Source organism: Hibiscus syriacus, unplaced genomic scaffold, assembly GCF_006381635.1.
Source record: "Hibiscus syriacus cultivar Baekdansim isolate YM2019G1 unplaced genomic scaffold, ASM638163v2 tig00000773_pilon, whole genome shotgun sequence".
Lineage (NCBI taxonomy): Eukaryota > Viridiplantae > Streptophyta > Magnoliopsida > Malvales > Malvaceae > Hibiscus > Hibiscus syriacus.
Window position 1 is genome coordinate 918,960 of NW_024061823.1, and position 26,781 is coordinate 945,740.

At 35.4% G+C, this 26,781-nt stretch overlaps 1 pseudogene; it reads left to right on the forward strand.

Annotated features, from left to right (window-relative positions):
- Window positions 1-1,553: 1,553 nt before the first annotated feature.
- On the forward strand, window positions 1,554-20,110 carry LOC120217401 (annotated as a pseudogene).
- The last annotated feature ends 6,671 nt before the right edge of the window (window positions 20,111-26,781 follow it).

A 26,781-nucleotide genomic window follows, 5' to 3' on the forward strand; every position in this document is an offset into this window, starting at 1 on the left:
AATTTGGCGGGGAAATTAATGTGAATAAATAATTTTGAAAATAATTTGTGAGTCGCCATCGGCCTTTTGGATCAGGTAGGTCGAATACCTAAAAATTATCTTTTAAAAGAGTTTTTAAGAAAACATTATTTAAAAGATGAACTGATCTGCGTTTTATAACCAAAAATTCGTTCTTTTAATAATAAAAAGGGATTCGTGGTCGGTTACGTTTAGGGAAGGATTAGCACCCCTACAACGCCCAAAATTGGTACTTTTTAATTATAAATTGTCTCTATTATTAAAATTTTAAAAATTCAAAAATATATTTAAATTTTAGAAAAGAACTTCTAGGTGCCTTAAGACAGCTCTTTTCTTTGATATTGATAAATATTAAATTAAATAATATTGTTTACTTTTATTTTAAAATATCAGAATAGGACATCCAGTTATATTAAGACTGTCCTTTTCTTCGATATTAAAAATAAATATTTAAAAAAATTACTATTATTATATACATTTATGAATACATAAAAATATTTAACAATATAATAAAATAAAAATAAAAATACTACTAAAACAATATATTTAAAACATAAAATAAATGAAAGCATATAAAATAACTGACTAAATTACAATAAAAATAAATTAAAAATCTAATTCATAATTAATCAAAATTATAGGGATTAAATATGTATTTCTTTTTTATTTATTAGTGACTAAAACAAAATTATCTAAAATTCGGATATTAGAATAATAAATTAAAAATTAAATAATGATTAAAATATTATTTATTAAAATTAAGGGGTTAAATATGTTATTTATCCAAATATTATTTTAATAATAAAGACTAAAATGAATAAAAATAAAATTTCGAGATTAAATTAAAAATTATTATAAATTCAATTTAGTGACTAAATGTAAAATTACAAGTTGGGAGGACTGCGGACGGGGTTTAACTATTCTCTAATTACGCGCATAGTCCTTCCCGAAACGACGTCGTTCGGGAAGGACTATAAAAGTCCAAAACAGCTGGCCCGAAGGGCCAGCTATCTCATTTCTTTTTTTTTCTCTCTCTCTCAAACAGAGAGAGAAGAGTTCTCTGGCTTCTCTCTAGCTTCCCTCATCGGAGGGAAGCCGGTCACCGGACGGCCACCGTGTGCCGCCGTGAATGCAACCGCCGGCCACCTCATTTGTGGCCGGAAAAATTTATTTTCACCCTAATAGATAGATCGGACGTCTAAGGACGGTCCCGATGTTCTTTTCCCTTAAAAAGCTCCTAATCGGAGCGAATCTACAAAAATACCTTCGGTATTTCGAAGGTTCTGACGAGATCCGGTGGTCGAGCTTCTTTGGTAAGTTTCTTTCCTTCCTTTTCCTTCTGTTTTTGGTTGCTGGATGTTTGACTGAGATCGTTGGTTTAGTAGTTTTTTTTTCTTTATCTGTTTTTTTTTTCTCCGGTTCTGTCTCTCTCTTTTTTCTGTCTTCCTTCTCGTTTCTTTTTTTTTTTTTTTTTGCTTGCAGATGGGGTGATGGCTTTATAGCCATCACGGTGTTCGTCTCAGACCGGTCGAAGAATGCCCTTTGGTGAGTCCGGACTCCCAGTGGTGAATCACCGTTTGGAGGAGACGTGTGCGGCTACGGCGGCCTTCTGGACTCTTGGTAGACGTGGTGGAGGCTGGAACGTTGGTGTGGCGGTGAAGGCTTCTGGAAGCAGCAGCGGCGGCGCTGGGACGTGTCCTAGGGTATAGATACCTAGGGTTCCTCTGGCAAACTGTGGACCGTTGGATCAAACCAGATCCAACGGCTGGAATTGAGATGGCGGCTGAGGAAATTAGGGTTAGGAAACCCTAACTGGAACCCCAGATGTTTAGGGTTTCTGGTTTAATCTGGACCGATTCTGGTTTGTTTGTAACTGGGCGGTCCAGGTAATTGGTCTGTAATTATTTATTTATATAGATTTATTTAATATATATTAATAATAATAATAATAATAATAATATAATAATATAATAGTAATGTGGGTAAAAAATTAGTATCTTCAGACACATTTATTTAACAAATTATGTGTAAATATTCGTAATATTAAACATCTACGCATAATCGAAATAAATTTAAATACCTAAATAAAACATGTATAATTTAGACATTTTTTCAGAATTAACCCTTAAGAAAACAACAACCGATAATTGAAAACAATCAGAACAGCTGTAGAAGGTGAGTGTACTCACGCGTTAGAAACCGCGAGTAGGAATTAAAATATCAAACCCCATCCCTAAATTTCCTCCCAAAAGTTCGCTTTCTTTCCAAGAATCCGCAAGTGTCAACGCGCCAGTCTGAGTTGATCCCACATGACACGTGTCGTAATTCTACTGGTCCAAATGCCTCTTGAAACATTTGATCTCAGCCGTCCGTATCATCCGATCAAAGTCGACATTTGCCCCCATCAGACCTGTCTTGTCCGTTCGTGGATGTTAAAGAGCAAAAAAAAAAAAACCCCACAAGTCTTCCTATAGCTAAAAGTGAGAAGAAATAAGCATTTATTTGTTTTTTTCTTCTAAACAGGTACTTCAATTCCCATGCTCCAGAAAATTTCAATTCATTTTTTTGTTATATTTTCTTTTTAGCTCCTCTTTCCTGCTTAAGTTTTTTTTGGGGGGTTTTGTTTGCTGTTTTGCTTTGGAATTAAGGTATGTTGATGAGGTTTTATTGTGTTTTATGGGATTAAAAGACTTGGGTTGACTTCAATTTTGTGGGTTACTTAAAGAAATTGTTTTTCTTTGATATGGCTCTTTTTCAATGTTGTTCTGAATTGATTTCATAGCATTCTTTAGTAGCTCTAGTCAAAGGGTCATGGACTTTGACTTTTAATTCTTATCTTTTGTAGTTCTATACATGCTCAGAAATTATGTTTGTAGTTCTATACATGCTCAGAAATTATGTTGCTTGAAGATTCTTTCTTTCATTTATAACTAGCCCTCTCTGTCAATCCGTTTTAGTATAATAGCTTCTTATATTGACTGTCAGTGTGATGCAGCTTCTGCTGGTGATTTGATTACTTGGAGGGGTTTTTCCCCTCACTAATGTTCCAGAATCAAGATTTTGGTACATATAACTGTTGCAGATCAAGTGCCATCTCTAGGAATGAACACCAAATCAAGCATGGGTTCTTTACGAGAGAAAAATAGTCTCCGTGCGTCTCAGAGGTCTAGCATGATTTGCAAAAGACCATGCTGTCAAGTTAGGTTTTTTCGGCAAGGAGCTGAATTCAATACATGTATTCAAAATTTTTATGATGGTAAGCAACTACATTGAACAAGGCTGATATTTCTCTAATATTAATTTTTAGAGTTATGGGTACTTCTCAGAGTGTCCTATTATCGGGGTTGAAAAATTCTTTGATGTTTGCTTGTATCTTTAGTTTATGTGCTCTATGTACACTTAGTGCATAGAAATTAGCAATTTTAAAACATTGCCTTGCCTGGCATGTGATTCATTTCAAGTTTCTTCAATTTGCAAAATATTTTACTTATCTACTTATGTGTTGAGTATAAATGTATTTCAAGAAATTGCAATAAAGAAAGCAGAACCACGGGACCTTATTCCATATTTAGATGTCAAAGATGCAGTAACATGAGCATCTGGCTTGAGCTTGACTGTAGTGGGGAAAACACTGACGTAGTACAGATCATTTTGAGCCACTTGGGGTATAAACTATTAATTTTTTAAATAGTCGCTTATAATGGGAAATTGGGATCTCTTTTACATATTCCCTGCCCATAAACCTATCAGTCCATCCTCTATGTGGTGCTTTCAAGTTCCAAGTATAAGAATGTACTGCTATTCACTCATTTATTTGTTTACGTATATGCATGCATGGTAGGCTTTCTGTTTGTAGGCTTTAACTTGTTCTTTTCTTAAAAGAGTCAAGAAAGAAGGTAAAATATGTAGATATTTTAGCTTGTTGCCCGTGGTTGCTGACTGTTCTTGATAGATTCATCTAATTTAGAAGTAGCCTTTCAATTTTTGAAACTGATGGAGCCAGTGCTCAGCAACTAATCGTGGATGAAAATGATTCCGAGCATCAGAAACTGCTCCCAGCTTTTGTTGATTCTGCAACTGTGGGGAAGTAAGTTTTTATTGCTTTTTAGGACCTTGCTTCGTTGGTTTTGTTTTTACTCTTCTTTATGAAAATATCATGTAGTGAATGACTCTCAACTTGGTTGCTTATCAATGATGATTTTTAATATGCAGGAATCTGCCCACACATGTGCCTCAAACTTAGAGACAATATTCTCTCCTTTTCTGGAGCCAATCCAAATACACAGTGAACTAAATATTGACGATGCAAGTGATTTTTTGATTCAGCTGGCTTGCATGAATTTCTTTTCCATTATGCAGTTGTGGCCAAGAGAAAGACGTTTTTTTTTTCTTTTCTAATTGAAATCCCTGTCTAAGCATAATGATTAAGTTATAAGTTTTCCTACTCTCTGGGAAATTTTACTTGGCCCATTAAAATATGGTTACCACTTAGTAGGACTCGACACAAAGAACTTAGTTGAAAAATATTCTTTGTAATCTTGTTTCATAATTTTGGGGCAATTTGTACTTGTATGAACTTTAAGTATTAAATGGGTTGTGCATTTGATATTTCATGTCAGAATTATGTATTTTCACATGTTTTCAATGCTCGAGTAGAAGGAAGAATAATTGTGAAATTCAAACATTCTAAATTCACGTCACCGGAAGTTTCAAGTTGTAGAAAACAGAGAATAATTACAGAATCTCTTAGGGGATTGACAAATCATTTTTATAATTCTTACACTCCCCCTCAAACTGGTGTATATATGTTGTATATAACCAGTTTGAATGACAGCTCATCAAAAGTCACTCGTGGAAAGGCTTTGGTGAAGATATTTGCCAGCTGTTTCTTCGTCGGAATGTACGCAGTTTTGCAACTCCATTGTTGACCTTCTTCTAAATAAAATGTCTGTCTATCTCAATGTGTTTCGTTCTATCATGCTACACTGGGTTTTTTGCTATTCACATAGTTGATTGTCTGTCACTAAAAATCTCAAAATTCTTCTTTTCATCTAAGTCCAGTTTTGTGAGCAGTCTTTTAATCCACATTCCTTTACATATTCTGAGAGCCATTGCTCTAAACTCTGACTCAACACTACTTCGAAAGAACAACTTGTTTCTTACTTCTCCAAGTCACCAAATTACCCCAAACGTAGGTATAGCAGCCACTAACCGGCCTTCTATCAGTTAATTCACCTCCCCAGCTTACATCCGTATAAACCTTCACTGTTTTGTCTTGATTTTTTTTCTAAATATAAGTCCAGCTCATGGGGTAAACTTAAAGAACCTTAGAATTCTGTTAACAACTTACAAATGTTCTTCTCGAGGATCACTCATATGTTGGCTGTCAATGCTCACTGAGTATGCAATACCAGGCCTGGTCAGTGAAAGGTAGATCAACTTCCCAACTAACCTTTGGTAGGTTTCCTTGTTTACTGGATTTCCAGTCCTTTCCTTGCAAAATTTCAAGCCTAGATCCATCGGAGTTTCAACTGGTTTGCATTCGGGCATCCCAATTTCTACAAGAAGATGCAAAACATACTTACGTTGGTTTATGACCAGCCCTTCCTCGGACCTTGCAACTTCCATACCCAGGAAATACCTCATACTCCCTAAATCCTTGGTTTCAAACTCATTTGCAAGATTCATCTTAAGCTTTTCTATTTCTTTTATATCACTGCTAGTTATAATCATATCATCTACATAGACAATTAGGAGAGTTATCTTACCACTCGGTGTAATTTTTCTGAATAATATGTGATCCGCTTGGCTTTGTTTGAAACCATTATGTGTCATAGCCTTAGAAAATCGATAAAACCAAGCCCTGAGAGACTGTTTTAAGCCATATAAGGATTTATTGAGCTTGCACATAGTTTTCTTAGTGACCTTTCCTTCTAATTCGGGGGAGATCTCCATGTATACCTCTTCTTCAAGGTTCCATTCAGAAAAACATTATATATCCAGCTGATGCATTTCAGTCCATGTTAACAGCTACTGATAACAATATTCTGATGGTATTCAATTTGCAAACCGGTTGCAAAAGTCTCTTGGTAGTCGATGCCATAGGACTGAGAAAAACCTTTAGCAACCAGCCTTGCCTTGTATCTTTTCGCACTCCCATCCGAATGATATTTGACTGTGAATATCCACCTGCATCCAACATCTCTCTTCCCTTCTGGAAAATCTGTCAAACTCCATGTCGTATTCTTTTGCAACGCTTTTATCTCCTCTTCCACAACTTTTTCCACTCAGGAGATTGAATGCTTCTCACATTTCTTGGGATTTTCACACTGGTAATGCTGGCAATGAAGGCCCTAAAATTAGACTGTAATTCTCATATGCAATATTTATGGGACGAGCAGTGCTTTTCTTACCCATTTCCTAATAGCAAGGAAAGTCATCAAGATCAACAGTAGTAGCCTGTTGGTAATTATCATTACCTTCTGTTTCAGCTGCAACATGATCCGAATCTGGTTTTGACAAATGCTAGCTAACTGATTTCTCAACATCTTTCCTTCTTCTTGAGTAACACTGAGTTGTTTCAGTTGGGGAGTTATGGTTTCAGGGTCATTGTTAGGTGCATTTTTTGTAGTGGTGGAAGGTTTTTTGCACGGACTAGAGTGTGAGATAAGGAGGAAGGTAATTCATCAAGTTATTTGATTATTCCCATCACCCTCACTAGAAACTGGGACAGTGCTAGCCGGCTTTGGAGAGACAAATAGGTAAATAATGATAGGCTGTAAAGAAATATCGGTTTGAACAGGCTGAAATTCCTTGTAACTCTCCCCCTGAATTTATGTTCCTGAAAATAAGGTTGGTTTTCAAAAAATGTAACATCAAAGGAGACATAGGTCTTTTTGTGGAAGGTGAGTAACACTTGTAACCATTTTGACTCGAAGAATAGCCCAAGAACACACTTTTTAGGACCTATGATCTATATCCCTCTGTTGTGGATATGAACAAAGGTTGTACCCCAAACACCCGAGGAGAAAGACTTGAGTTTAATGTTTAAAATGGGGATAAAGCTGAAACAGAACCTTAGTAGGAATTTTGAAATCTAAGGTCTTACTTGGCATTCTATTGATGAGGTAAGTGGCTGTAAGAAGAGCTTCCCCAAAGATACTTAGGAGCATTAGCATCAACATAAGATACCTAGTAACCTGTAGAAGTGTCTATTTTCCTTTATGCTACCCCATTTTGTTGAGGTGTGTTGACACAAGAAGTATCTCAACCTCAGACTTTTCTCATTAAGAATACCCATGTTGTCCTAGAGTAATCATCTATAAAAGACACAAACCACTTATACTCAGAAATATTTTTGATAGGAGAAGGGACCCAAATGTCACTATGGATGATGGAAAAGGTGTTGTTGGTTCAAATTTGGCTGCAATATATGATTTTCTGGTGCGTTTGCTATTGACAAATTTCACAGGAAAACAAAGGGATCTTTATTTATACATAAGTTCAGTAACATTTTGGAAAAATAGAAAAAATGACCTAATCTAGAGTGCCAATCTAGAGTGCCATAACATAATTTTATTGGTATTGAGATCAGAAGAAAAAATTGGTTTCCTAAGAGCACTGGATAAGACATGATTATGAGATGCTTTACCTCCAAGGGTGTATGTTGAAAACATTTTGATATTTCGATATAACAAATTAAGTTAAATGAATTTTAAGATTTTCCAAAATGATTTTCCAAGTATATTCGATATAATTATTCGAATATCAAAACATTACTCAAAATATTTCAAAAATCATTTTTAATCCTTACTTAAGTGTAAAATTAAGTTTTTAATCTTAAAACAATTTCAAAATAATCTTTCAAAGTATTTCGAACCATTTCAAAGCCAAAAATTCCAGATTGCTCAGAGGGAACCGATTCCCCCCCAAGGGGGTACCGATTCCCCCCTGAATGGTTTGGCTCTGAGATTTCCAGAATGCTCGGAGGGAACCGATTCCCCCATAGGGGGTACCGATTCCCCCCTGTTCAACGGTCGAAATATTTAAATTTTACACTTAGGGAACCGATTCCCCATAGGAGGTACCGATTCCCCCCACGCTCCAAACTGTTTTATTAATTGTTTTCACACTAAAACGGCTATATGATCTTCACTAATCATCCCAACGTTCAAGAGATTCAAGGTGTATTTAAACAAGTTCTGAAGCCCTTGATCAACAAGAAATCATAGAGAAACAAGAGAGAGAAAGCATCAAACACCAAGTTTGTGCAATCAAGCCAATTTTCCTTTCAATATTCATTTTGCTTTCAAGAACACCATTTGTGCTCATTTGTAATTATCTTTGAGTGTTCTTTTCTTATTCTAGAATTGTGCAAACATCTTACCTTGTGAGGTTTTCTTGTAAGTTTGCAAATTTGTAATCTTCTTTTTGGGAAAAAGAGTGTTCTCAAGAGTTGGGGTATACTCTTGAGGGATTTGTAAGGTTATCTCTTTGGCCTAAAAAAAAGAACAAATTAGTGAATTTGTTGGAAAATCCTTAGTGTGGATAGCTAAGGTAGTAGACGTAGACTTTGTTTGAGAAAGTCGAACCACTATAAATCGCTGTGCAATTACTTTCAATTTTTCTGCAAAAGCTTCCACGAAATTTTTAATTGCCAATTCACCCCCTCTTGGCCGATTCCGTCGATCGATTAACTCAACAATTGGCATCAGAGCCTAACTCATTTGAAGGTTTAATCGCCTCTTGAGTCGATTCGGGAAGAGTTATATCGATTATTAAAGTCATCAATGGCCTTCGCTTCAAACTTCGACTCCGGTCTCGATTCGATGCCCGTCAACAAGCCTCCTTTCTTCAATGGAGCTAACTATGCCTATTGGAAGAATAGAATGATGTACTTCATTCAAGCAAGTGACATGGGAGCATGGAATGTTGTAGAAGAAGGATACATCAAACCTCTCACTCATCCAAGGTTGTGGAGTGAAGGAGAGACAAGAATATTCCAGCTCAACTCCAAAGCCATCCATATTATTTTTTGTGCTCTTGGACCAGATGAATACGGAAGAGTTTCATCGTGTACAACCGCCAAAGAAATATGGGACACAAGCTTCAAGTCACACATGAAGGTACAGATGAGGTAAGAAATCAAAAATTATTCTAACGCATAGCTATAAAAATTTCAGGATGAAACAAATGAAGACATCAAAGCTATGACGAATAGATTTTCAACGATTGTCAATGGTCTCAAATCATATGGAGAGATCATCTCAAATGAAAAGCTTGTGAGGAAGTTAGTCTACTCCCTCCCAAAATCATGGCAATCAAAGAAGACGACAATCATCGAGTCTAAGGACCTATCGTTCTTAACTCTTGAAGAACTTATCGGTTCACTCCTCACTCATGATGATGCTTGAAGATGAGGTGGACCTTGATAAAGTTGAAGAGACACCAAAGGAAAAGGAGAAGAAGAAAAATATTGGAGTGCTCTCAAATCCACAAAAGATGAGAGTGATTCTAATAATGATGATGACGAGGAAATGGCATTGTTGCCAAACGGTTCAGAAAATGATGAGACCTTACCAAGGAAGAAAATTCAAACGAAACGAAGGCCTCAAAAATGAACCAAAAGAGAAGGACCCAATCATTTGCTATGATGCAAAAAGCCGGGGCATGTCAAATATGATTGTCCACAATTGAGAAAAAGGGTCAATCAAAGAATAAGCACAAGGCTCATGTGACTACATGGAGCGATGAAGAAAGTTCCGATGAAGAGGAACAAGAAGTAGCAAACTTGTGCTTGATTGCATTCGGGGAAGATTCTAAGGTAACCTCTAACTCATCCGATTTTGATGATTTATCTTATGATGAGTTATTTGAGGAGTACAATGGGTTGGCTTCGGATTATGAGAAATTGTTTTTAAATATAAAAATGATGTTTCAAAATTGAAAAATGAAAACAAACTCATATCCAAAACCAACAACGATCTTGAAAGTAAAATCAAAGATTTGCAAATCAAACTAGAAGAGTTTGAAAAGAAAAATTTAGATTTGCAAAATTTACTTTCAAAGATCAATGATGATCATCAAAAGAAAATTGATGATCTTAAAACTTCTTTTGATAAAGTTGGAACAAAACATTTTGAAAAAGGTGGAACAAAACTTTGTTAGAAAAAGTTTTAGAAACTACAATCATAGAAGTCCCCAAAGAACCTCTAATGGAAAAATCATTAGAAGTATGTGGGTTCCTAAAGAACTCATTACTACTAAAGATAAAATATCCTACACAAATGGATACCTAAGGGGACTAGGATTTTGGAAACTAATGATGGATCCAAATAATTTGGGTACCAAAAAATCAAAAATTAATCTATGTTTGTAGGGAAAGAAGCATTGTACAAGGCACGGGAAACAAATCAAATTCATGGTACCTTGATAGTGGATGCTAGACATATGACCGGAGACAAAGCCGGTTCATTGAGCTTAACGCCAAAAATGGAGGAGAAGTGACTTTTGGAGACAATTCAAAAGGCACATTGAAGGTATTGGTACAATAGGTAATACCTCTTCCATACAAATTAAGAATGTTTTATATGTGAATGGATTAAAGCATAATCTATTGAGTATAGTCAATTATGCGATAAAGGATTCAATGTCTTATTTGAAATTAATGGTTGTAAAGTCATTGACATTGCATCTAATCGGATTATGCTTGTTGGTCATAGAATAGGAACATTTACATGGTGCATTTAGATTCTATTGATATGACTAATTTATGCCTAGTTGCTAAGGATGAGCATGATAGTTGGTTATGGCATAGGGACTAGGTCATGCTAGTATGAGTGTTTTGCAACGGTTAATTCAAGGAGACTTAGTAGAGGGTTGCCTAAGCTTAAATTTGATAATGATAAATCTGTGATGCTTGTGCTAAAGGAAAACAAAAGCGAGTTTCTTTTAATCTATTAATGATGTATCAACTAGTAGAGTATTACAATTGATCCATTTAGATCTTTTGGGCCAACTAGAACTACTAGCCTGGGAGGAAAACAATATGCATTTGTCTTGGTAGATGACTATTCTAGATACACTTGGGTTATATTCTTAAGTACTAAAGATGAATTAGAAATTTCATCACATTTTCAAAAATAATCCAAAATGAAAAAGGTTACTCTATCACTAGTGTTAGAAGTGATCATGGAACTGAGTTTGAAAATCTTGGATTTATTGAGTTTTGTAATTCTAATGGTATTAGCCATAATTTTTCAGCACCTAGAACCCCCTCAACAAATGGAGTTGTTGAGAGGAAAAATCGAACTTAGAAGAAATGGTTAAAACCATGCTTTGTGAAAATAATTTGCCAAAATATTTTGGGCGGAAGCCACAAATACCGCTTGTTATGTTGTAAATCGAGTAATGATTATGCCAATTTTAAAGAAAACTCCATATGAAATTCTCAAAAATAAAAAGCCTAACATTAGCTATTTTCATCCTTTTGGATGTAAATGTTTTGTTTTAAATAACGGTAAAGAAAACCTTGGCAAATTTGATGCTAAAAGTGATGAAGGAATTTTTCTGGGTTATTCCTTAAATTCTAAAGCTTATCGTGTATTAATAAAAGAACTTTAGTTGTAGAAGAGTCTTCCGAGGAAAGATTCTGTTAGATGATGTAGGTATTGTACAAGCAAATGACGTTAGACATGACGTTGGAGAATCATCATCAAAGGAAAAACAAAAGATGAGGAAACTCATGATCCCCTCGAGAATCCAACAGTGAAGAAAGGGAAGTATCTTTTCCAAGAGTATAACTATGTCAAGGATGGTGAGATTATAGGTGATCCATCAAAAGGGGTAACTACTCGATCTTCTCTTAGAAATATCTGTAATTATGTTGCATTTATTTCATGCATAGAGCCTAAGAACATCAAAGAAGCATTAAAAGATGAACATTGGATTATGGCTATGCAGGAAGAATTAAATCAATTTGAGAGAAGTAAAGTATAGACATTAGTTGAAAGGCCTAGTAATAAATCTACTGTAGGTACTAGATGGGTTTTTAGAAATAAACTTGATGAAAGTGGTAATATAGTGATGAACAAGGCTAGACTTGTTGCTCAAGGCTATACTCAAGAAGAGGGCATAGACTATGATGAAACATACGCTCTCGTAGCTAGGATGGAAGCAATTAGAATGTTATTAGCATTTGCATGTTTCAGTGAATTTAAATTATATCAAATGGATGTTAAAAGTGCATTCTTAAATGGTTTTATAAAAGAAGAAGTGTACGTGGAACAACCTCCAGGTTTTGAAGATTCAAATTTTCCGGATCATGTTTTAAAATTGACAAAAGCTCTTTATGGTTTAAAACAAGTTCCTAGAGCTTGGTATGAAAGATTGTCAAATTTTTTAATTGAAAAAGGTTTTTTAAAAGGAAAGGTTGACACTACATTGTTTTTAAAGAGAAAAGGTAAAGATTTATTAGTAGTTCAAATTTATGTTGATGATATATATTTTCTACTAATGATGTTCTTTGCCAAGAATTTTCTAAGCTAATGCAAAGTGAGTTTGAGATGAGCATGATGGGGGAGCTCTCATTTTTCTTGGGACTCCAAATCAAGCAAAGAAAAGATGGCATCTTCATTAATCAAGCTAAGTACGTCAAAGATATGCTCAAGAAGTTTGGACTGGAAAATGGGAAACCTCATAACACTCCAATGAGCTCCTCAACAAAGCTTGACTTAGATGAAAGAGGTAAACGTGTGGATGTTAAATTATATAGATCCTGATGGCTCATGCTTTATCTAACCACAAGTAGACCGGATATTATGTTTAGTGTTTGCTTGTGTGCTAGGTTTCAATCATGTCCTAAAGAATCACATTTACTAGCTGTTAAGAATCTTTAGATACCTTAAGGACACTCCTAGTTTAGGACTTTGGTATCCTAGAGACTCTAGCTTTAGCTTGCATGCCTTTTCTGATGCGGATTATGGAGGATGCAAATTAGATAGGAAAAGCACCTCCGATACTTGCCAATTCCTTGGAAATATGCTGATTTCTTGGTTTTCAAAGAAACAAAATTGTGTTGCATTATCTACCACTGAAGCGGAATATATTTCAGCCGGTAGTTGTTGTGTACAAGTTTTATGGATGAAACAACAACTTTTTGATTATGGAATTGAAGTAGTTACCATTCCTATCAAGTGTGACAATACTAGTGCTATTTGTCTCACTAAAAATCCCATCCAACACTCTAGAACTAAACACATTGAAATAAGACGTCACTTCATTAGAGACCATGTCACTAAGGAAGATGTAGTTTTAGAATATGTTGATACTTTGCATCAATTAGCAGATATCTTTACAAAACCCTTAGACAAGGAAAGGTTTTGGATACTTAGAAGAGAATTAGGTTTAACTAACCTATCTTCACTTAATGTTTAAAATAATTTAACACTTTTAATAAATACTGAAAAATGCTTATAATAATAATTTTTGATTGCATTCTTGCTATTAGTTAGGGGGAGTTTATGATTCTAAGTGAAAATTAATTTTATGTTCAAATAATATTTAAAGATTAATTTAATTGTTTGAACATAATTATTTTTCAATATATGAGTTGCCTATACCACTAGAGAAGATTAATTTAGCATTTTATGTGCTTAAAAGTCGGATTTTAGCATTTTGGTACAGAGGGAATCGATCCCCCCATGAGGGAACCGATTCCCCCTTTGAAGGGGAACCGATTCCCCCCACATGGGAATCGATACCCCCCTGTGGTTCTGTTAAAATCGGGTAGAACCCTTCAAAACACAAAAACCCTCCTTTTCTTCTTCTTCTGCCGTTCTTCATCTCTAAATCTCTCAAATCTCCATTTTTACCTCAAATCAACGATATTAATCGGAATTTGCTTCAAATATCATCTTCTAAACCTGTTGAAATCATTAAAATCGTGCAAACAACATCTAAATCCCCTCAATCTTCATCTTTCAAGGTAAATTTTTCTAAACTCTCTATTTCATTGTTTTTGAACGTAGGATTAGTTTTAATTAGTTCTAGGTTGAAATAGTGATCAGGCATTGATTATTTAGTGATTAGAAACTAGATGTTACAACTAATTTCATCAAAAACACAAGAATTTTCAAAAAATTTTAATTTTTTGAAATAAAATAAAAAAAAATGTTAATTTTCAAATTATTGTGTTTTGATTAAATTATGTTGTTGTTATAAAAACTATACATATATTGTTTCTCAAAACCATATTGTTCAAAAGTTTTTCAAAAACTTTGCCCATTAGGATTGATTTAGAGAACCTTGGAATATTGAGGACTCATTTGAGTTTTGGGATTAATTGAATTGCATACATTTGTTTTTAAATTTGTAGGTTATTCAATCTATTCCGATTTCCTTCACCATGTCTAATCCTAAACGTGCTAGGTCTTCATCTAGTCGTTCACACCGACAACCAAATCCACCTCCAAATCCTCCACCTATTCCAATTTCTAATCCTAATCCTATTGATCCTAATTTGACTATCCAAAATTCGTGTTTCAATCATCCTGGTCCTAGAAATCATCGTTTTTGGTATTATCAATATTTCGACTCTTACAAAATCTGGGAAGAACGTATTCCTTCTCGTCAAGCTATGTTAGCTATCAATTTTAAATATCTTCCTCTTTTACAAGAGTGGAAATTTGATAAACTCTTTGACCTTGAACCCATCGTTTACCATCAACTTGTTCGTATTTTCTATTCTAATGCCGTTTGTGTTAAAGACCAAACTGAAACCGAAACCATAGGAATTCATTCCTACCTTCTAGGACAATTCTTATATATTGACTCGGCTTACATAGCCAATACATTCGGATTAGATAATGAAGGCATTTCAAATGAAAAACAGGTTTTAGGATCTCGTTATAAAAGAAGGGATAGTGCAAGTGTTCTAGACCTTCATGAACGTTTTCTTCATCTAATGATTTCTTGGTGGTTTCGACCATCTGGAGGTCGTTATTCTACTCTTAGAGCCTTAGATCTTTGGTGGTTACATTGTTTCGAAAACAATATTAAAATCAACCTACCTCAGATTATTTTTGCTGAAATTATTGAAACCGTAAATCTTGTTCCTAATAAAAAACTTTGTTCATCTCTTGTTTACGGTTGTATTTTGAGTAATCTTTTTTCCAAAGCTGGGCTTAGAGTCAGTCTAGATGCCATTTTTCCTCTTAAGAAACAAATTAACCTTCTTTCCTTAACGAGAGCGGGATGGATTAAGGATAAGGAAACCGGGGAATGGGTTCGATCTTCTGCAACTACTCCGGGAGCTAGTTCTTCACGAGCTCCACCCAAAGCTGACGAAGATCTCGAGCTTGAGCAACTGATGCGAGACATCGATGAAGCTGAAGCTGAACCTGAGCAGGCCGAGGAGCAGCCCGAAGAGCAAGCACAACAATCGACTCAAATACCTCCATATTTTCAATATTTTATGGAGACATTTGATTACCGGTATGCGACCATGGATTCGCGCTTTATTTCTATAGAGTCCCATTTATCCACAATGAGAGCTCAACAATTAGAAATTCTTCGGGAAATGCGTGCAAATAATGAAGCAACCAACGCACGTATTAATGACCTCACTAACGAAATGGCCGCTATGCGAGCTTGTTTTCCTCCTCCCGATCCTCCTACGAATGTTTGATTCTATGTTTTAATTTGTTTTTCCAAACTTATGTTTTAACATTTTGAATATTTTGGGATGTTTGAATTTGAGAATTGTGAATTGTTTGGATTTATGGATGGTTTGAACTTATATGTTTGGTGTGATTTATTTATTATTGCATCATTTACATCATTATTAGCAATATGACCAATTTTGCCATATCACATTATTTATGAATATTGATTACGGAACTAATGGCTAACGTTTCTCTTAATTGTGATCTTAGCAGCTTATGCATACATATACCTAATCAATTGGCTTAATATTCTTCACGTTTATTTGAATCTTTTTGATTTAACAAAAAGGGGGAGAAGTGTGTTTTAAGTGCGTTTTTAAAATGATAAATGGTGTTAAAGTAAGGGGGAGTAATTTCAAAACTTGATTTCAAAATCTTAAAATTACTAAAATGTTTTGTTATATCAAAAAGGGGGAGATTGTTGAAAACATTTTGATATTTCGATATAACAAATTAAGTTAAATGAATTTTAAGATTTTCCAAAATGATTTTCCAAGTATATTCGATATAATTATTCGAATATCAAAACATTACTCAAAATATTTCAAAAATTATTTTTAATCCTTACTTAAGTGTAAAATTAAGTTTTAATCTTAAAACAATTTCAAAATAATCTTTCAAAGTATTTCGAACCATTTCAAAGCCAAAAATTCCAGATTGCTCAGAGGGAACCGATTCCCCCCCAAGGGGGTACCGATTCCCCCCAATGGGGTACCGATTCCCCCCTGAATGGTTTGGCTCCGAGATTTCCAGAATGCTCGGAGGGAACCGATTCCCCCATAGGGGGTACCGATTCCCCCCTGTTCAACGGTCGAAATATTTGAATTTTACACTTAGGGAACCGATTCCCTATAGGGGGTACCGATTCCCCCCCACGCTCCAAACTGTTTATTAATTGTTTTCACACTAAAACGGCTATATGATCTTCACTAATCATCCCCAACGTTCAGAAGAGATTCAAGGTGTATTTAAACAAGTTCTGAAGCCCTTGATCAACAAGAAATCATAGAGAAACAAGAGAGAAAGCATCAAACACCAAGTTTGTGCAAATCAAGCCAATTTTCCTTTCAATATTCATTTTGCTTTCAAGAACACCATTTGTGCTCATTTGTAATTATCTTTGAGTGTTCTTTTCTTGTTCTAGAATTGTGCAAACATCTTACCTTGTGAGGTTTTCTTGTAAGTTTGCAAATTTGTAATCTTCTCTTTGGGAAAAAGAGTGTTCTCAAGAGTTGGGGTATACTCTTGAGGGATTTGTAAGGTTATCTCTTTGGCCTCAAAAGAAAGAACAAATTAGTGAATTTGTTGGAAAATCCTTAGTGTGGATAGCTAAGGTAGTGGACGTAGACTTTGTTTGAGAAAGTCGAACCACTGTAAATCGCTGTGCAATTACTTTCAATTTTTCTGCAAAAGCTTCCACGAAATTTTTAATTGCCAATTCACCCCCCTCTTGGCCGATTCTGTCGATCGATTAACTCAACAGTGTACAATACTTTGCCCAACCTAGCACTGCCAATCACCCTCTTCGAGCACTGTGCCTGAAAAATGCAACCACCAGTACCAAACACAACATTACAACCAAAATCTTTAATTAATTTGCTGACTGACAACAGATTCCATGCAAGTCTAGGAACATAGAGGAAATTATGAAGTAGTAGATTTTTGTTTAATGTAACAGAACCACTCCCTTTGACTGTAGTGAGAGTATCATCTGCTATTTTGATAGAAGCTGGTAAGCTGCTTTCACTATATTCCTCCAAGAGATCAATATTTTCTGTCATATGATCTGATGCACCCGAGTCTATTATCCATTGTACCGAGGAAGCATATGGATTATTTCCATTAGTAGTAGTATAAGTCACATTGGTAGGCTTGGTTGTCATACCACTCAAAATCTACTGCAACTCCTTTATTTGTTTCTTGCTAAAATTGCTTGAGGAATCATCTTGAGAGGCAATATGGGCCTCCTTTTGAAACCTGGACCGTGTGGGCTGCCAATCGGCTGGTTTTCTGTGCAGCTTCCAACATTGATCTATCATATGGCCTGGTTTCTTACAATGTTCACACCAGAAGCGATTTTTCCTCTGTTGCTCTGAAAATCTGAAATCTGAAAATCAGATTGAGAGGGGCTGGTCTGGGAAGTGATTTCGGATGCTGAGGGATCCGGATTAGCCATGAAAAAAAATAGAGTTGAACAGGAATTGATTTAAAGAGAAGCGGAAATCGGATTGATCGCTCTAACTTGATAACATGTAGAAAACAAAGAATAATTACAGAATCTCTTAACTTAAGGGATTGACAACTCATTTCTATAATTCCTACACAAGTTTCTGTTAAGATAATATTTGATAGTCATCTCATTCTCAATTTTCGTAGGGAGTAATGATGGCCCTGAACTGTCAGCATTTGGGGCGGATGACAATGGAAGCTCATTTGTCAGTCAAACATGTAATGTGTCAGATTTCTTTATATCTGACATGATAATTGCGGCCATGCCCTTCGTTGGAAAAGCGGTTGACAATATCATCCCGGGGTCGGCAAGCTATTATTTTCCTGATTTCAAGTGTTTTGAGCCAAGTATGTTGTTTGATGTGGCTGAGCAATACATGATACTGCCTTTCCTTGAGGATACGGTCAACACCAACGATATAAATGAAGTTCAATTATATGAGGAATCCATGATGGCTCAATATAATACTGGTATATGTCTAGCAATTGAAGAGATGCAATCCTGCATGCAGGAATCTGATTTTAACTCTGACTCTGATCAAGCAGATGACTTTGATCCACAGTCGTTTATAAAAAATTTACCAGAGATATCTGATGTCGTATCAAGCTTCTGGCCCGCTAATGTTCCAACAGAGGCTTGGAAAAGTAAGCCCACAACTCTTGTGCTTGATTTGGATGGTAAGATTTGCGTTTTTTTTTTTTTGTGTTTTCTACTTTGTGTTTTTATGTCTTCAGGAGCAGTCTATCATTCATTCACCCTCACTGCTGCCTGAACATTTCCTCAAATGAACTAATTAATTAGTTCTTGCGATCTTTGAAATCGAGTACCAAACAAACTATTTCAAGTCTTTAAATGGAGCCTATAACTTGGAGTTTAATTTACTATGAGAAATACAAGATTTTGGCTTGAACTGATTATAGAAAAACTGGTGGAACCTTTTTGGAATTATTATCTCAAGTCCCATAAAGAGTGCAGGGTAAATCACTAGTCTCTGGAAAATGTTGTGCATGTGTACTAGCAAATTTTAATGTCTGTGAGGTCAATATTGAAGGTTTGCAAGGGAATTTTCGAGTGCTTTCTGGGGTATAAATTGATTGTTTGCGGACCAGTTTTGTTTGCTAAAATATTAATATTATTCGACAGTATGAGTTCACATATTGAATAATTTCAGATGGCTTTTGTGTTCTGGAAGCTCCTATCTCCTTTTACAATTTGAGTAAAATTATTTGAGCTTTTGCTTCTTTTCTGTTTTACTCGGTATTTAAACAAATTAATAATAAATATTACTATAGCGTTTGATTACCATTTCTTTGAAATACGCAGAAACTCTTGTCCACTCTACACCAGAACATTGTGATGATGCTGACTTCACCTTTACGGTCTTTTTCAACATGAAAGAGCTCACTGTATATGTAAAGAGGAGGCCTCACCTACAGACATTTTTGGAGAAAGTTGCAGAGATGTTTGAAGTTATCATCTTTACTGCCAGCCAAAGCATTTACGCTGAACAATTACTGGACATATTGGATCCAGATCGAAAGTTCATATCTCGGCGGGTTTATCGTGAATCTTGCATTTTTTCAGATGGAATTTACACAAAAGATTTGACAGTTTTAGGTGTTGATCTTGCAAAGGTTGCTATAATTGATAATTCTCCACAGGTATTTACCTAGCAGTTAAATACATTCTCTTCTATCAAATTACATAGAATGAGGTGAAATATCTGTAAGTGAAAAAGAAAAATGGGAAAGAACAACAATTTTCCTATTCCTTATACTTCTAATTGCTCAAGAATTCTTCTTCTTTGCTGATTTCAGGTTTTCAGGTTGCAAGTGAATAACGGGATTCCTATTAAGAGTTGGTTTGATGATCCATCTGATTCTGCACTAATTTCGTTGCTCCCCTTCTTAGAGACTCTGGTTGATGTTGATGATGTCCGTCCTATCATTGCAGAGAAATTCGGTAACAAGGAATAAGAGCACATTGTTTTCATTTTTCTGATAGCTTTCAATATAGTTCCTCGTCCTCGTATTTGATTTTAAGTGAAATTTGGCCCCTAATTAATAACTCTTTTCTCTTCAAAATTAACCACAGTATAAGGTATCATCTTTCTTCTTCCTGTGTCAGCATTTTATTGCTTTTTTTCCTTTTCTTTCTACCCTTTCTTTTTAATCAAAGGTAGTCATAGGAATGTCTGTTCACTGTACAGCTAAAGTTCCAATGATATACGCATTAAATATGAATTATTTGTGAAATATAATTTTGCATATTCATGTTTGCTATCCTTTTCTGCTGCGTAGATAGTAGGAAATTTTGTTAGAGAACGTAGTGGACTTGAACACTGTAAGATCATAGCTCAAACTTTCGGTAATTGTTTCTCCAAGTTCCATAACTTGAACTTTTGAGATTTCTAGGAGTCCAATATGCGAACCATGTTGTGGAGGAATAGTTTTGTTGACTGAAAAACTCGAAATATGGAAAGAAATCTAGTGAGCCTTTATAAGCATTTGAGGCAATCAAAAAAATTTGTTTGAAACTACAGGTACTGCCTACAAAGATATTTATAGTGGCAGGGAAGCTAAAATCAAACAATATCAACGACTGCTGCCCGAAGGTTCCCAAGAGTTTAGTTAGTCATAAAGTCACTTGAGTTTTTGATCCAATGACTTGGTTTTATAGCACTAGAGACAAACATAAAAGTCTTTAATTATTATATTATCTTACTGGTTGTATGCATACTTGCCAATGTTTACGTTGTTTAAGTCATGATTCTAATTCATCCGCTGTGCTTAACTGCCAAGCTATCTCCATCTATTATCATTGTAAAGTGCATCCTATTGGAATTGATGACATATTTTAGAAATGATTGAGCTATTTCAGGTAGGATAGAAATTTAGCCCTAGAGCCTAGGGGCAAACAACGTTACTTCCCCCCCCCCAAATATTTAGATTGCGTGATACTTAAGATTTGAGAAGATTAAGGATTATGTTATCCATGTAGATATAGGCAATTTACTCATTTGAAACACTTAGTCGTGCCAAAAATGTGAGATCGAATTGGGTTGTCTTGAGATAAGGACTTAAAGATAGGAATGGATCAGAAGATGGAAACTTCGAGATAATCTGGATTTTTCGCAATGGGACCTACCTCATGGTTAGGTGGCTCCTTCAGCTTTGCTTAGAGTATAAGAAGACGAAGACCATATTGCCTTCAGCAAAACCTGAACGAAGACCATATTGCCTTCAGCAAAACCTGAACGAAGATCATATTGCTTTGTGATAACATCCTTTGAGTTTGATCATCTTTACTGTTTTGGATTCCTTATGTGCAGGTGTTATGATGAACATTACTAGAGTATCTGCTAATGGAAAAATAGGTACGCAGAATTCCATCGCTACGCCACTTTTCTTCCTAATTTACTTAAAATTATAGCTACTGACGTTGAATGATCCTGACAAGCCCCCCTTCTTCCTGAATTTTCGATGCCATTATAAGAACTAGTGATGAATGTAACTTTTAGATGATAAAGATGATTTTTGTCATTTATAGTGTAATGTTTACTTTTTCCCTCCATCTCCTACTCTTATATGGTAGGAGGTGATTTAGAGGTTAACAGAGTTACTTTATACACCTTGGACCCTTCAAAAAGCTTTCATATAACCGATAATTTTCTTATCAAAATTGTACATTTTTAATTTTTTGTATATTCTTAGTTGCCACTTATTTATCAATGCATTGATTCATTTTGTTCAACTCTTGTGGTATCCTTAGACTAAAATAGTTCAATGCAGCAACAATTTTTCATTCTACTTACATTTCTTTGTTTCTCTCCCATGAACAAAACCAAGTTGATGAGATTTATATTTCTGCATTTGAATATGTATCATGTCAGGCTCTTAATGTTGGGAGATAAACGAGTAATTTCATTTCCGAAGATAGTTGCTCTCTCCACAACTGAAGTAGAATATGTCGTTGTTACGGAAGTCAGCAAGAAGATGGTTTGGCTCCAAAGTTTCTTAGAAGAGTTAGGCAAGAAATAAGAAAACAATGTCCTTTATTGCAATAGTCAAAGTACTATCCATTTAGCGAAGATTTTGTCTTTTCATTCTAGGACAAAGCATATACAATTGCGATATCATTTTATCCAGTCTCTTCTTGAAGATGGGATTTTGAAACTTGAAAAGATTAGTGGAGCTCAAAATCCGGCAGACATGTTAACAAAGACGGTGACTATGGACAAACTGAAGTTGTGTTTAGCTTCAGTTAACATGCTAGAGTAACAAGACCAGAAATGCTGCTGCATTGATCGAAGTGTGAAGACAGATTAAAATCAGTCAAGTGGGAGATTGTTCAAAAAGTCAAAATTGGGGCTAAGAAAAATCAATTAAGGGAGTATCGATTAAAAAAGGGTGGGCACCGAATTCGGTGCCCAATTTTTTATTGAAAATAAAAATGGGGAAATTGCATTTTAATCCATGCACACTACAGGGTATTTATAGTTGAAGCTTAAGGACTAATCAACTATAAATACCTTAAAGTATGCATGGACTAAAATGCAATTTTCCCATTTTTATTTTAAATAAAAAATTGGGCACCGAATTCGGTGCCCACCCTTTTTGAATAGGTGCTCCCTTAATTGATTTTCCTTAGCCCCCAATTTTAACTTTTCCAACAATTTCCCAATTGAAGACTGGTTTTAATCTATCTTTATACCTCGATCAATGCAACAACATTTCTGGTCTTGTTACTCTAGCATGCCAATTGAAGCTGAACACAACTTCAGTTTGTCCGTAGTCACCGTCTTTGTTAACATGTCTGCCGGATTTTGAGCTATACTAATCTTTTCAAGTTTTAAAATCTCATCTTCCAGAAGATGAAAATGAAAGTGGGGAAATTGTTCTAGCATGCTAACTGAAGCTGAACGCAACTTTAGTTTGTCCGTAGTCACCGTCTTTGTTAACATGTCTGCCGGATTTTGAGCTCCAATAATTTTTTATTGAAAATGAAAATGGAGAAATTGCATTTTAATCCATGTACACTTTAAGGTATTTATAGTTGATTAATCATTATGTTTCAACTATAAATACCCTAAAGTGTGTAGGGACTAAAATGCAATTTTCCTATTTTCATTTTCAATAAAAAAATTGGGCACTGAATTCGGTGCTCACCCTTTTTGAATCGATGCTCCCTTAATTGATTTTTCTGATCCCCTAATTTTGAGTTTTCCAATAATCTCCCACTTGAAGACTGATTTTAATCTGTCTTCACACCTCGATCAATACAACAACATTTCCAGTCTTGTTACTCTAGCATGCCAACTGAAGCTAAACACAATTTCAGTTTGTCCATAGTCACCGTCTTTGTTAACATGTCTGTCGGATTTTGAGCTTCACTAATCTTTTCAAGTTTCAAAATTTAATCTTCTAGAAGATGAAAATGAAAATGAAAATGGGGAAATTGCTCTAGCATGCCAACTGAAGCTGAACACAACATCCGTTTGTCCGTAGTCACCGTCTTTGTTAACATGTCTGTCGAATTTTGAGCTCCACCAATTTTTTTATTAAAAATGAAAATAGGGAAATTTCATTTTAGTCCCTGCACACTTTAGGCTATTATAGTTGAAGATCAACTATGATACCCTAAAGTGTGCAGAGACAAATGCAATTTCTTCATTTTCAATAAAAAAAATTGGACACCGAATTCGGTGCCCACCCTTTTTGAATCTGTGCTCCCTTAATTGATTTTCCATAGCCCCTAATTTTGACTTTTCCAACAATCTCCCACTTGAAGACCGATTTTAAGCTGAATACAACTTCAATTTGTCCGTTATAACAGGCCGAGTACATCAACAAAGTACTCTCCAGGTTCAACATGTGAGATGCTAAATCAGTAAATACACCTTTAGGTGTTCATTTTAAACTTTCCAAAGAACAGTCACCAAAGACGGAGGAAGAACGTGCACACATGGTGAATGTGTCGTATGCCTCAACAATTGGAAGTCCAATGTATGTCATGGTTTGTATTAGACTAGATATTGCTCATGCAATAGGAGCTGTTAGCAGGTACATGAATAATCCGGGCAAGGTACACTGGGAAGCAGTCAAATGGATCCTCAGATATCTGTGGGGTACCATAAACAAATCACTTTGTTTCAAAGGTGGAGATACGATACTGATAGGCTATGTAGATGCTGATTTAGCTAGAAATGTTGAAATTAGAAGGAGCACTACAGGGTATGTCTATACTCTAAGAGGTACTGCAGTGAGTTGGGTTTCTCAACTACAGAAGATAGTTGCTCTCTCCACAACTGAAGCAGAACATGTCGCTGTTACAGAAGCCAGCAAGGAGATGGTTTGACTCTAAAGTTTCTTGGAAGAGTTAGGCAAGAAATAAGAAAATAATATTTTGTATTGCGATAGTAAGTGTTATCCATCTAGCGAAGAATCCGTTTTTTAATTTCAGGACGAAGCACATACAATTGCGATATCATTTTATCGGGTCTCTTCTAGAAGATGGGATATTGAAACTTGAAAAGATTAGTGGATCTCAAAATCCGGTAGACATGTTAACAAAGACAGTGACTACGGACAAAATGAAGTTGTGTTCAGCTTCAATTGTCATGCTAGAGTAACAAGACCAGAAATGTTGTTGCATTGATCGAGGTGTGAAGACATATTAAAATCAGTCTTCAAGTGTGAGATTGTTGGAAAAGTCAAAATTGGGGGATAAGAAAATCAATTAAGAGAGCATCGATTTAAAAATGGTGGGCACCCTAAAGTGTGTAAGGACTAAAATGCAATTTCTCCATTTTTATTTTCAATAAAAAATTGGGCACCGAATTCAGTGCCCACCCTTTTTGAATCAGTACTCCCTTAATTGATTTTTCTTAGCCCTTAATTTTGACTTTTCCAACAATCTCCCACCTGAAGACTGATTTTAATCTGTCTTCACACCTCGATCAATGCAACAACATTTCTGATCTTGTTACTCTAGCATGTCAACTGAAGCTGAACACAACTTCAGTTTGTCTGTAGTCACCGTCTTTGTTAACATGTCTGCCAGAAGATGAAAATGAAAATGGGGAAATTGCTCTAGCATGCCAACTGAAGCTGAACACAACTTCAGTTTGTTCGTAGTCACCGTCTTTGTTAACATGTCTGTCGGATTTTGAGCTCCAAATTTTTTTTATTGAAAATGAAAATAAGGAAATTATATTTTAGTCCCTGCAAACTTTAGGGTATTTATAGTTGATTAGTCCTTAAACTTCAACTATAAATACCCTAAAGTATGTAGGGACTAAAATCTAATTTTCCTATTTTCATTTTCAATAAAAAATTGGGCATCGAATTCGGTGCTCCCTTAATTGATTTTTCTTAGCCCCCAATTTTGACTTTTCCAACAATCTCCCACTTAAAGACTGGTTTTAATCTGTCTTCACACCTCGATCAATGCAACAACATTTCTGGTCTTGTTACTCTAGCATGCCAACTGAAGCTGAACATAACATCAGTTTTTCCGTAGTTATCGTCTTTGTTAACATGTCTGCCAAATTTGAGCTCCACTAATCTTTTCAAGTTTCAAAATCTCATCTTCCAGAAGATGAAAATGAAAAAGCGGAAATTACTCTAGCATGACAATTGAAGCTGAACACAACTTTAGTTTGTCCGTAGTCACCGTCTTTGTTAACATGTCTGTCGGATTTTGAGCTCCACTAATTTTTTATTAAAAATAAAAATAGGGAAATTGTATTTTAGTCCCTATACACTTTAGGGTTTTTATTGTTGATTAGTTCTTAAGCTTCAACTATAAATACCTTAAAGTGTGTAGGGATTAAAATGCAACTTTTCCATTTTCTTTTCAATAAAAAATTGGGCACCAAATTCGATGCCACTCTTTTTGAATCGGTGCTCTCTTAATTGATATTCCTTAGCCCCCAATTTTGACTTTTCCAACAATCTCCCACTTAAAGACTGATTTTAATATGTCTTCACACCTCGATCAGTACAACAGTACTTCAGTTTGTCCGTTATCACAGGATGAGTACATCAACAAAGTACTCTCCAGGTTCAACATGCAAGATCTTAAACCAATAAGTACACCTTTAGGTGTTCATTTTAAACTCTCCAAAGAACAATCACCAAAGATGGAGAAAGAACGTGCACACATGGTGAAGGTGTCGTATGCCTCAACAATTGGAAGTATGATGTATGACATGGTTTGTACTAGACCAAATATTGCTCATGCAGTGTGAGCTTTTAGCAGATACATGAATAATCCGGGCAATGTACACTTGGAAGCAGTCAAATGGATCCTCATATATCTGCGGGGTACCACAAATAAAACACTTTGTTTCAAAGGTGAAGATACGATACTGACATGCTATGTAGATGTTGATTTAGCCAGAAATGTTGACATTAGGAGTACTACAGGGTATGTCTATACTCTAGGAGGCACTACAGTGAGTTGGGTTTCGACAGACATGTTAACAAAGACGATGACTACGGACAAACTGAAGCTGTGTTCAGCTTCAGTTGGCATGCTAGAGCAATTTTCCTATTTTTCATTTTCATTTTCATCTTCTGGAAGATGCGATTTTGAAACTTGAAAGGATTAGAAGAGCTCAACATATGGCAGACATGTTAACAATGAAGGTGACTAAGGACAAACTGAAGTTGTGTTCAGCTTCAGTTGTCATGCTAGAGTAACAAGATCAGAAATGTTGCTGCATTGATCGAGGTGTGAAGACAGATTAAAATCAGTCTTCAAGTGAGAGATTGTTGGAAAAGTCAAAATTGTGGGCTAAGGAAAATC